Raw genomic sequence first — 13,301 nt, forward strand, 5'->3', positions numbered from 1 at the left:
ACAGACCAGTCCACACCAGTACAGACCAGTGCAGACCAGTCCACACCGATACAGACCAGTCCACACCAGTACAGACCAGTCCACACGAGTACAGACCAGTCCACACGAGTACAGACCAGTGCAGACCAGTGCAGACCAGTACAGACCAGTCCACACCAGTACAGACCAGTCCACACCAGTACAGACCAGTGCAGACCAGTCCACAGCAGTACAGACCAGTGCAGACCAGTCCACACTGGTACAGACCAGTCCACACCAGTCCACACCAGTACAGACCAGTGCAGACCAGTCCATACCGGTATAGACCAGTACAGACCAGTCCACACCAGTACAGACCAGTCCACACGAGTACAGACCAGTGCAGACCAGTACAGACCAGTCCACACCAGTACAGACCAGTGCAGACCAGTCCACACCAGTGCAGACCAGTCCACACGAGTACAGACCAGTGCAGACCAGTACAGACCAGTACAGACCAGTCCACACCAGTACAGACCAGTCCACACGAGTACAGACCAGTGCAGACCAGTCCACACCAGTACAGACCAGTGCAGACCAGTACAGACCAGTCCACACCAGTACAGACCAGTCCACACCAGTCCACACCAGTACAGACCAGTCCACACCAGTACAGACCAGTGCAGACCAGTCCACACCGGTACAGACCAGTACAGACCAGTCCACACCAGTACAGACCAGTCCACACGAGTACAGACCAGTGCAGACCAGTACAGACCAGTACAGACCAGTCCACACCAGTACAGACCAGTCCACACCAGTACAGACCAGTCCACACCAGTACAGACCAGTCCACACCGGTACAGACCAGTACAGACCAGTCCACACCAGTACAGACCAGTCCACACGAGTACAGACCAGTGCAGACCAGTGCAGACCAGTACAGACCAGTACAGACCAGTCCACACCAGTACAGACCAGTCCACACCAGTACAGACCAGTCCACACCAGTACAGACCAGTGCAGACCAGTCCACAGCAGTACAGACCAGTACAGACCAGTCCACACCAGTACAGACCAGTCCACACCAGTACAGACCAGTACAGACCAGTGCAGACCAGTACAGACCAGTGCAGACCAGTCCACAGCAGTACAGACCAGTGCAGACCAGTCCACACTGGTACAGACCAGTACAGACCAGTCCACACCAGTACAGACCAGTGCAGACCAGTCCATACCGGTATAGACCAGTGCAGACCAGTACAGACCAGTCCACACCAGTACAGACCAGTGCAGACCAGTCCACACCAGTGCAGACCAGTCCACATGAGTACAGACCAGTGCAGACCAGTACAGACCAGTCCACACCAGTACAGACCAGTACAGACCAGTCCACACCAGTACAGACCAGTCCACACGAGTACAGACCAGTGCAGACCAGTCCACACCAGTACAGACCAGTGCAGACCAGTCCACACCAGTACAGACCAGTCCACACCAGTACAGACCAGTCCACACCAGTACAGACCAGTACAGACCAGTCCACACCAGTACAGACCAGTGCAGACCAGTCCACACCGGTACAGACCAGTCCACACCAGTACAGACCAGTCCACACGAGTACAGACCAGTACAGACCAGTACAGACCAGTCCACACCAGTACAGACCAGTCCACACCAGTACAGACCAGTACAGACCAGTCCACACCAGTACAGACCAGTGCAGACCAGTCCACACCGGTACAGACCAGTACAGACCAGTCCACACCAGTACAGACCAGTCCACACGAGTACAGACCAGTGCAGACCAGTGCAGACCAGTACAGACCAGTACAGACCAGTCCACACCAGTACAGACCAGTCCACACCAGTACAGACCAGTGCAGACCAGTCCATACCGGTATAGACCAGTACAGACCAGTCCACACCAGTACAGACCAGTGCAGACCAGTACAGACCAGTGCAGACCAGTACAGACCAGTGCAGACCAGTCCACACCAGTGCAGACCAGTCCACACCAGTGCAGACCAGTCCACACGAGTACAGACCAGTGCAGACCAGTCCACACCAGTACAGACCAGTACAGACCAGTCCACACCAGTACAGGCCAGTCCACACGAGTACAGACCAGTGCAGACCAGTACAGACCAGTCCACACCAGTACAGACCAGTGCAGACCAGTCCATACCAGTGCAGACCAGTGCAGACCAGTACAGACCAGTACAGACCAGTCCACACCAGTACAGACCAGTGCAGACCAGTCCACAGCAGTACAGACCAGTACAGACCAGTCCACACCAGTACAGACCAGTGCAGACCAGTCCACACCAGTACAGACCAGTGCAGACCAGTCCACACCAGTGCAGACCAGTGCAGACCAGTACAGACCAGTACAGACCAGTACAGACCAGTCCAGACCAGTACAGACCAGTGCAGACCAGTCCACACCAGTACAGACCAGTCCACACCAGTACAGACCAGTCCACACTGGTACAGACCAGTACAGACCAGTCCACACCAGTACAGACCAGTGCAGACCAGTCCACACCGGTACAGACCAGTACAGACCAGTCCACACCAGTGCAGACCGGTCCACACCGGTATAGACCAGTACAGACCAGTCCACACCAGTACAGACCAGTCCACACGAGTACAGACCAGTGCAGACCAGTACAGACCAGTCCACACCAGTACAGACCAGTGCAGACCAGTCCACAGCAGTACAGACCAGTGCAGACCAGTCCACACCAGTACAGACCAGTCCACACCAGTACAGACCAGTCCACACCGGTACAGACCAGTAAAGACCAGTGCAGACCATCCCACACCAGTACAGACCAGTAAAGACCAGTGCAGACCAGCCCACACCAGTACAGACGAGTGCAGACCAGCCCACACCGGTACAGACCACTGCGGATCAGTCCACACCGGTACAGACCAGTAAAGACCATTGCAGACCAGTACAGACCAGTCCACAGCAGTACAGGCCAGTGCAGATCAGTCCACACCAATACAGACCAGCCCACACCAATACAGACCAGTCCACACCAATACAGACCAGACCACATCAATACAGACCAGTGCAGGCCAGTGAAAACCTAAGATAGAATCAAGATTAGCACATACCCTGCTGTAAGTAAATAGTAATAGTGCATATAAATAACATGGGGGACTCAATAACACGATGTGTGTGATCAAAAAAGCGTAAAAGCCGTCCCACTGCGACAAGGTGGACCCCAATCTGGTCATACCACCCAGGAGAAGGAAAGAGGAGTCTGAGAGAGACAGAGGAATCTGGAGAAGGACAGAGGAATCTGGAGAAGGACAGAGGAGTCTGGAGGAGGACAGAGGAATCTAGAGGAGGACAGAGGAGTCTGGAGGAGGACAGAGGAGTCTGGAGGAGGACAGAGGAGTCTAGAGGAGGACAGAGGAGTCTGGAGGAGGACAGAGGAGTCTGGAGGAGGACAGAGGAATCTAGAGGAGGACAGATGAGTCTGGAGGAGGACAAGATTCTGGCGGAGGACAGAGGAGTCTGAGAAAGAAAGAGGAATCTGGAGAAGGACAGAGGAATCTGGAGAAGGACAGAGGAGTCTGGAGGAGGACAGAGAAGTCTGGAGGAGGACAGAGGAGTCTGGAGGAGGACAGAGGAGTCTGGAGAAGGACGGAGGAGTCTGGAGAAGGACAGAGGAGTCTGGAGAAGGACAGAGGAATCTGGAGAAGGACAGAGGAGTCTGGAGGAGGACAGAGGAATCTAGAGGAGGACAGAGGAATCTAGAGGAGGACAGAGGAGTCTGGAGGGGGACAGAGGAGTCTGGAGTAGGACAGAGGAGTCTGGAGGTGGATAGATGAGTCTGCAGGGAGACAGATGAGTCTGGAGGGAGACAGAGGTATCTGGATGAGTAAGAGTAGTCTGGAGGGGAGAGAATAATCTGAGAAAGACAGAGGAGTCTGGAGAGGGACAAGGGAATGTGGAGGAGGAAAGAGAAGTCCGGATGGGAAAAAAGGTGTCCGGAGGAAGACAAAGGAGCTAGAGGGGGAAAGAGGAGTCTGTAGGGGGCCAGAGGAATCTGGAAGAGGAAAGAGGAGTCTGGAGTGAAATAGAGGAATCTGGAAGAGGAATCTGGAAGAGGAAAGAGGAGTCTGGAGCTAAATAAAGGAATCTGGGGAGGACAGAAGAGTCTGTAGCATGAAAGATGGGTCTGGAGGGGGACAGAGGAGTTTGGAGGAGTGTAAAGAGGGCAAAAATTTGGAAGTGTCCTCTATAACCCATGTAGTGTAGAGGAGTCTGGAGGAGGACAGAGGAGTCTGGATGGAGACAGAGGAATTTGGAGGAGAAAAGAGGAGTCTGGAGGTAGACAGCGGTATCTGTAGCAGGACAGAGGAATCTAAAGGAGGTCATAGAAGTCTGGAAGAGGAATCTGGAGGAAGAAAGACAGAGGAGTCTGGAGGGGGACAAAGGAATCTGGAGGGGGACAAAGGCATCTGGAGGAGGAAAGAGGAGTCTGGAAAAGGAAAGAAAAGTCTGGATGGAGACAGAGGTATCTGTAGGAAAACAAAGGAATCTGGAGGAGGACAGAAGAGTCATGGAGGGAGACAGAGGAATCTGGAGGACAGATGAGTCTATAGGAGGAAAGGGGAGTCTGGAGGGAGACAGGAATCTGGAGGAGTAAAGAGGAGTCTGGATTGGGACAAAGGCATTTGGAGGAGGAAAGAGGAGCCTGGAGGGAAACAGAGGTATCTGTAGGAGGTCAGCGGAATCTGGAGGGGGACAGAGAAGTCTGGAGGAGAACAGAGGAATCTGAAGGGGGACAGATGAGTGTGGAGGAGGAAAGAGGAGTCTGGAGGAGGACACAGGAATCTGGAGGAGGAAGAGGAGGAGTGGAGGGGAGAGAATAATCTGGAGAAGGACAGAGGAGTCTGGAGAGGGACAAGGGAATTTGGAGGAGAGAGAAGTCCGGATGTGAAAAAAGGCGTCCGGAGGAAGACAAAGGACTCTAGAGGGGGAAAGAGGAGTCTGGAGCGAAATAGAGGAATCTGGAAGAGGAAAGAAGAGCCTGGAGCAAAATAGAGGAATCTGGGGAGGGCAGAAGAGTCTAGAGGAGGAAAGATGGGTCTGGAGGGGGACAGAGGAGTCTGGAGGAGTGTGAAGAGGGAAAACGTTTGAAGGTGTCCTCTTTAACCCATTCAGAGCCATGTAGTGTAGCCATAGGGGTGGTATATTTGGTTCATATCTAGCCCCCAAAACAGATGAGCCCCATAAGAATACATTGCGTCTCCTTGCAGTCGCGGACTCTGTATTCTTGTCTTTCTACAATGCAGTTCACACCCGTGTTATTCTTCTTGCTCTTCACCATGTTCTCGTAATAGATTGCTGCGGCCCCCATTGCTGGCAATCTGACACTGCGGCGGCTGGAGAAGTGGATGCGACCCCAATTACCCCATTAGTGCGCATGTGCAGGGGCTGCGGCCGCTGTGCGCAGGAGATTGTAAACGCAGCAGGAGGCGCGGACTCTGCTCCTGGGGGATAATTATGTCCTCAGCCCAACACAGGGGCATTGTGCCGGGGCCAGGGAAGGGTTAATGCTCCCCACTGCATCCATCTGGGATGTAACATATCCCCTGGAGGGAAGACACAATGTAACGCGTCCATTCACACAGCGTAACCCCTTAATGACCAGGCCTGAAGCACCGGAGCCGCAGAAGAATTCGGGGTTTTTTCTTGCTTCTCCGCATTTCAGTGACCGCAGTTTTTCTTTCTTTCTCCGCCGTTGAATGAAGCATAGATTTATGGGAAATTGTCATTTTTATGCTGCTTGTGGGATCAGATAAGTTACTGTCATTTAAATATTGTCTAAATTATAATAAACATCATAAAATAACACAAGGAAAGTAACATCATAAGAAAGGTAAAAGAAGCGGGGGCACCTGGCAAGTAGCATATATCAAAGCAGGGGCGCACAACATTATTTTGCCCAAGGCATACTGAACCAATATGAACAGCCAGAAAAAAAATTAAAGGAGTACTTACATTAATACATCAGCAGAACTAAATTTAAAGGAGTACGCACAGTACATTAATACATCAGCAGAAGTACATTTTGAGTATTTGAGAAAGATTTGGAGAGTTTGAGCTAAAAAAACCCCCCAATGTTATCAAACCCAAGCTTACACTGAGTTTTTGGAGCTGAAAGGAAACCAAATCCTCCTCGTAATCTCCAAAATCAGTTTTGATGATTTTTAAGTTTCAACCTTAAAGCAATTTTTGGATTGCTACATGATCAGAACCACTCTCAGTTCCTCACTGCAGCACCAGAACCACTGTCAGTACATAACTGCAGCACCAGAATCACAGTCAGTATATGACTGCAGCGGCAAAACCACTATCAGTACATGAATGTAGCACCAGAACCACAGTCAGTACATGAATGCAGTTCCAGAACCACTGACAGTGCATGAATGCAGCATCAGAACCACCGTCAGTACATTAATGGTGTGCCAGAACCACTGTCAGTACATGACTTCCACACCAGAATTGCCATCAGTACATGAATGCAGCATCAGAACCATCGTCCGTACATGACTGCAGCCACAGGACTACTTCCAGGACATGAATGCAGCGCAGGTATCACCGTCAGTGCATGAATGCAGCACCAGAGCCCCCATCACTACATGACTGCAGCCACAGGACCACTTCCAGGACATGAATGCAGCGCAGGTATCACCGTCAGTGCATGAATGCAGCACCAGAGCCACCATCAGTATATGACTGCAGCCCCAGAACTACTGTCACTACATGACTGCAGTCACAGAAACACTGTCAGTACATGACTGAAGTGCAGGAACCACCATTAGTGCATGAATGCAGCACATGAACCATTGTCAGTACATGACTGCTGCCCCAGAACCACTGTCAGTACATGACTGCAGCATAAGAACCACTGTTAGTAAATGAATGCAATGCTAGAATCAACGTCAACACATATCTGCAGCCCCAGAACCACCATCGGTACATGACTGTAACACCAGAACCACCATCAGTATATGAATGCATCACCAAGCTTAGTACAGTGATCAATTGCAGTTCCAGGTTAACCCCTTATACACTTGTAAAGCATACAGGAACCATAATACTAATGAGACATAGTCAATATCAAATCACGAAGATTCGGTCACTGGCTGTTATAGGGGCACTCAGGGTATTGTACCCCTCAAAGGTGCACATGGGGCATTATTACTTTCTAGGGTCAATATGTGGGCACTGTTTTCTAGTGCACTCACAAAGACTGCTTTTCCACAACTTGGTGGCTTCTATGTTTTTTGGCAAAATCTAATCCACCCTTGCAGCGCTGGGGTCCTGGGTTCAAAGCCCACCAAAGACAACATCTCCACTTTCTTTCCAAAGACTGCTAGGAAATATAGATTGTGAGCCCCAATGGGGACAGTGATGATGTGTGTACAGCGCTGTGGAATTAATAGCGCTATATAAGTGAGTAAAATAAATAATTACATTTGCTCTTATGAAGTCTTCTCTTTATGGTGGACTTAGATCCTGAAGCACAGACTTCCTGGAGAGGGGTCTTCACTTGGGGGGAATTTTGTGAAGGTTTTTCTTGACCATGGAAAGGATTCTGTGATCATCCACTTCTGGGGTCTTCTGGGGATGTCCTGGCCTTGAGTTCCCAACTCTCCAGGGCTCTACTTCTTATTTTGCAGAATGCATCAATCTATTGATTTGGCCGCTCCTCACATTTGTGCTCTCTGATGGATATTTTTTTCTTTTTTCAGCCTAATGATGGTCGGTTTCTCTTCCTCTAACCGCTTATTGTGGGTTCACACCAACTGCAAACTCCAAATGCAAATGCCGCACCTGGAATCAGCTCCAGACCTTTTCTCTGCTTAATTGCTGGAGGTGTTGAAGTGAAAATTAAAAGTGGACCGAAAAGTAAAAAAAATTGTATTCATCTTTCCATTTTTTTTGTTCTTCCCTCCTAGCTTTGGCTTCAAAAACTGCACCAAAAACGACGTGTGTGATTCCAGCTCCGAAGTCCAGAGCAGTTTACACATTCAAGCGTTGCTGAAACATTTTCCTTCCCTTCTATTTGCGGTGACTTTCACTGTACATAACTGAGCTTCAAATGGGAAAACACATCCTTCGCACACACGGGGTTTAAGGTTTGTTTTTTTTACACAATTTTTTTAATGTGGAAAAAGCAGCATGTGAGGTCCATTTCTGCTTCAGTACCATTGTAAGTCTATGTGCACACTTGGAGCAGAAACAGCAGAAATTCCAGGTTTTTCAGGAGCTTTGAGTATTTGTGGAGGATTTGGAGAGTTTATACTAAGTTTCTGCCCCCAAAATGCCCCAAAACCCTAAAAAGTATGATGATTTTTTCAGGTGCCCAAAAACGTCTGTGACGCCCTGGCCTATCAGCTCATCACAGGGTATTGTGCAATCTGCCCTTCTGCACAGTATCCATCCTCCTTGGTTACGGGTCCCTGACCTTTGGTGTTGCCAAGAACGAGCCAATTATAATCCTAGGAACACTCTGCAGCCCACCCACCAGATACACCAGTGGACAGCCTGAAGGGAATAGGGTCGCCCACTTGGGGGGTTGGTTAAGGGGAGGTCAGGAGTGTCAGGAGACAGTTAGTGGAGGAGTGACTCTCAAGAGGAGAGGTCACAAGTGAGTTGAGTGGTGACTCTCGAGAAGAGAGGTCACGGAGCAGGGCTCCTCAGTTACTAGGTAGCAGACGTTGGTCTGGGCCTGGTAGGATCTGGACCCCGGTTGCAGGGGATCGTGACAAGGGGCACTGAACTGCCGAGGAGGACAGCCGGCGGCCATCACCGGGCAGAGACCAAGGCACGACGGGGTACGTGGACCCCAGGTCAGGAAGTAGCTTCACGCGTCCTGGTAATTTACCAGACGGGGATGGAGCCTTCAAGATCCGTTCTCCACCCACTCCAAAATCGGGGTACTAGCGCAACGAGGGGGATAGGACTTTCCCACTACAGGGTCCAGAAAATCCCAAGCGTGAACCCTGAGAGCGAGCTCACCCAGTTAGCCATACTGGTGAGTGGGACCCATCCAGTTTTATACTCAAGGGACCAACCAGAGAAACTAGGTGCCAAGGCAAAGGTCACAGACTAACAGGCAACACCAACGGGCACGGGATCCAGGCGTGCTCCCTCTCAGCGGCAGCGGTGTCCAGAACTTTGGTTTACCACAGTTGTCGGTGTCAGTGTTATTGGACTGAGTGAGTACACAAGTGACCCTTACCGTCCCAACGACACGTCCCTGTCACCATCACTGAGTCCTGGGGCATCCCCCCTACCCATGGAGGGGTTAAACACCTGGCTGCCCACCCCATCGCCACCGAGTACTCCCAACTGCAGCTGTGGTACTCCATCTTACCACACACCACGGGTGGCATCACGAACTTCAAACATAACACGCCGTGTAAATATCCCGCCCTTTTATTCCGAGTGGCCGCGAGACCCCCGGGTCCGGAGATCCCTCGAGCCACCGCGGATCCAGATCCGAGCAGCCCGGCTGCTGACGTGGGGGCGGCACACGTCCATCTTGCAGGTCGATGACACTTCAGGAAGCCATTCTTTTCTCTGACGTCTTGTTGCTTAGCATTTCTTGGTTGCTTCTTCGTTTTTGATCATTCTTCCAGTGTTTTTGGGGCGTCTTGTATCCTGGCATTTTATGGATTTTTTTTTAAACTCCGTTCAACAATGAAGAAACTTCTGGTGGTTTTTCAAGCAAAAACGCGGCCAGAAACGCTCAATCAGCCCCCGGGAGAGTTCTCAGCGTTCCCATTGCCTTATATTACACAGTTTGGAAAATCTTCACGGATAGAAGACGCCTGAAGGACAGACCGGTGCATTTCTTGGCGTCTTTGGAAACCTGAAGTGGTAGAAGTTGCTGGAACATCTGCACAATGAGTTGTTTGTGCTTAGAAATACAAATGTTGATACTTTGGAGCGATTTGTTGGAGACTTTTTCAGTTTTGGAGCAGAATCCAACCTGCTAAACGTGGTGCGCGGACCCTGTGCCCACGGGAGCTTGCTCCTGCGGATATATCCGCAGGTATGTCCACAGGTTTCCCGCAGCTGCTCCCCGGAATCCGCAGTGATTTTTAGCTGCGGGATTCCAGCAAAATAGCTGCAGTAAACCTGCGGACATACCTGCGGATTACCTGCGGAAGTCCCGGCCTGTATCTCCATAGTGCAGAGGCGGGATTTCCGCAGGTTAATCCGCAGGAATAATTGACATGCAGTTACGTGCGGCTGCAGGAAATCCGCAGCATATTGCGCAGCCGCACATTCCGCAGCACTCCCCATGTCCCATAGGATAACATGGGCAGTGTCTTTACTTGCTGAAACCTGCGGATTTATCTGGAAAATATGTGATCAATGAGTGAATAGAAGCAGAAAACCCCATCATTGTACACAGGCACCATAAAAAGCTGCATTTTTTTCATTTGGGTTTTGGATGTGGATTCTGCAGCCAAGAGATTGCACAATCCCTGAGAGTGGGGAACGCACCGACAACGCCCATCATGTTTCCTTTCTGCTCTTGATACTTTTGCTTTGTATCTGATGAGAAAATTAGCTTTTTTATGCCATTTTTTTTATTAGTTTTTGATTGTTTTTTTCTTAGCAAGGTCATCCTATTGCTACATTATTATTAAATATGCATAAAAAGTACACCGAACATAAAATATTAAAGGTCGGCACCACCATATACACAGATTTATATCACACACTTAATAGAATCAGTGCAAAAATAGAAAAATAGAATATGAATAGTGTTAAATATCTTTTATCCTGCCTATCAGTAAGGCATGAAAAAATAAAGATCCCACACGTTTCGCCACTCAAAGTGGCTTTTTCAGGGGTGAAATCAGGTGGCACAATATAAGGTGTTAAATATCATAAAATATCAGATTAAAGATGAAGTGCACGTGAGTGTAATCACCGGGGAGGGAGCATGTGTCCGGTATTAGAAGATCCCGCTGCTGGCAGAGAAATTGTAGGTAAAATTGATAAAAGCTCGTAAACAATATTCCAAAAACAGCAACCACAAACAAAAATATGTGAATTACAAAATATGTGCCGTGAGTCAGTGCAAAATGAGTTTATACTTTTTGTGGTGTCACGGTCGTCTCCCTATTTTTATAGACTTGTGACAGGTTTTTGTCTGGAGCCTTTCTTTGACATCTAGACTCCTCATTTAAACAGAGTTTCCTTTCCTTTGGCGTCTCATCATGAGTTAATGTCAGTTTTGTTGCCAGCAGCTCAGGCAGGGCAGGTCAGCTGTAGCTGTTTTGAGCCCACGTCCCCTTTAAGTTTAAATAGTGGAGTTTTCCCAGCAGTCCTTGCTGTTGATAGAATTCATTCTATTCTGGCCATCCTGGTGGAAGGAGCTGCTGGGGAATTGTCCTGTGCCTATCTAACTTCTACTTTGGAGTCTGTCTGCTGCCATGGATTTTGGTGTTTGTTTCCTTCTGTTTATCCCCCTCTCTATCTTTCCTTCCCTTCTTTGTTTATTAATGCAGCGGTGAGACTAGTGTCTCCCACCGGCCATCTCACTAGCTAGGGGTGTTTGAAGGGCTAGTGAGGGATTAGGTATCCGGCTCAGCGACGGTTGAAGTACCCCATCATTGAAGACCCCAGGTGTCCCATCCATAGTTCTGGTGACAAGACACATGTCCCGGACACGTGGAGCGTCTTTACAGCCCAGCTCGTTCCACCACCCGCCATTACATACATGTGCGCGTTTACAATGAAAAAAGAGTGCTAAAAGCAGATACATCCTGTGACTGGCGGAGACGCTTTACAAAAGCTGCGCTATAATCCACGTTCCCGGACAGGTTAATGGTTGACAATCCTCCACAGATTAAATTAATCAGAATAATTAGCGGAGAACGTGTTAGTAAAAGTCACTTAGCGTGTAATTATCTATCCCTGCAGGACGGAGGGATTTATCCACCGCGGCTGAGTGCACTGGGATTACTGCTGCTCGCCTCATAGTCCTATTCTATCACACATTACGGGGAGACGCCCGGCGTGTGGCATTATAAGATAAGTCGTGTAAACCCACAGTATCACCCAGAGCACAGACACGGAGACACTGGAATCACAGGAATTCTGCTATGTGCGGATCCCATTCCCAGGCTTCAGTCTCCTCCATTGTAGATGATGGGAGTTATGGATTCTAGATTGGACGCATGCACAGACGGGAACTGCTCCAATTCACATTCTCCTTTATAACAAACTGGAGTTGAGAAATCATATTCTCTTGTTACACAAAGGATCCAGAGAGGCACGCACAGTGCACCATTACGACCTGCCCGTCCTGCTCCGGCACCAGTGTTATGCTGTTCTGCTCCTCTTCTCCTTTTCTCCTCTTCTTTGCTCCCCTTCGCTTTTCCTCCTCTTCTCCTCTGTTCCTCCTTTCCTCTGCTCCTCTTCTCCTCCGCTCCTTTACTCTTCTACACCTCCTCTCCTCTTCTTCTCTACTCTTCTGTTCCTCTATTCCTCCTCTCCGACTCTTCTCCTCTGTTCCACTTGTCGTCTGCTCCTCTTCTCCTCCTCTCCTCTTTTCCTCCGCTCCTCTTCTCCTCCACTCCTTTACTCTTCTACTCCTCCTCTCCTCTTCTTCTCTGCTCTTCTGTTCCTCTATTCCTCCTCTTCTCTTCTGTTCCTCCTTTCCTACTCTTCTACTCTGTTCCTCTTGTCCTCTGCTCCTCTTCTCCTCCGCTCTTCTCCTCCACTCCTTTACTCTTCTACTCCTCCTCTTCTCTTCTTCTCTGCTCTTCTGTTCCTCTATTCCTCCTCTTCTCTTCTGTTCCTCCTTTCCTACTCTTCTACTCTGTTCCTCTTGTCCTCTGCTCCTCCGCTCTTCTCCTCCACTCCTTTACTCTTCTATTCCTCCTCTCCCCTTCTCTGCTCTTCTATTCCTCTATTCCTCCTCTTCTCTTCTGTTCCTCCTTTCCTACTCTTCTCCTCTTCTCCTCTGCTCCTCTTCTACTCTTCTATACTTCTTCTCTCCTTCTCTTCTCCTGCTTTGGGTCCTGCTGGCACATAGTGAGATACCAAAGTTTGGGACCATCCTGATTAGGTGCACCTCGTTGCCATGGGACGGCGTTCAAGTTTTTTTTATCCAAAAAAACAAGAACCACTTATGTTTTTAACATGTTACTATTCACGTGCTGCAGTAGTTTTCATTGTAGGTTGTAGTTGTCTGTTAATAGCACAGTGTGAATGTGCACCTACACTCTGCACTTACTCCTCCTGGTGTGCCGCCCTTTTTTGCCAAAAATGCACAAAAACG

The sequence above is a fragment of the Anomaloglossus baeobatrachus genome, chromosome 3 (genome assembly GCF_048569485.1).
Source record: "Anomaloglossus baeobatrachus isolate aAnoBae1 chromosome 3, aAnoBae1.hap1, whole genome shotgun sequence".
NCBI lineage: Eukaryota > Metazoa > Chordata > Amphibia > Anura > Aromobatidae > Anomaloglossus > Anomaloglossus baeobatrachus.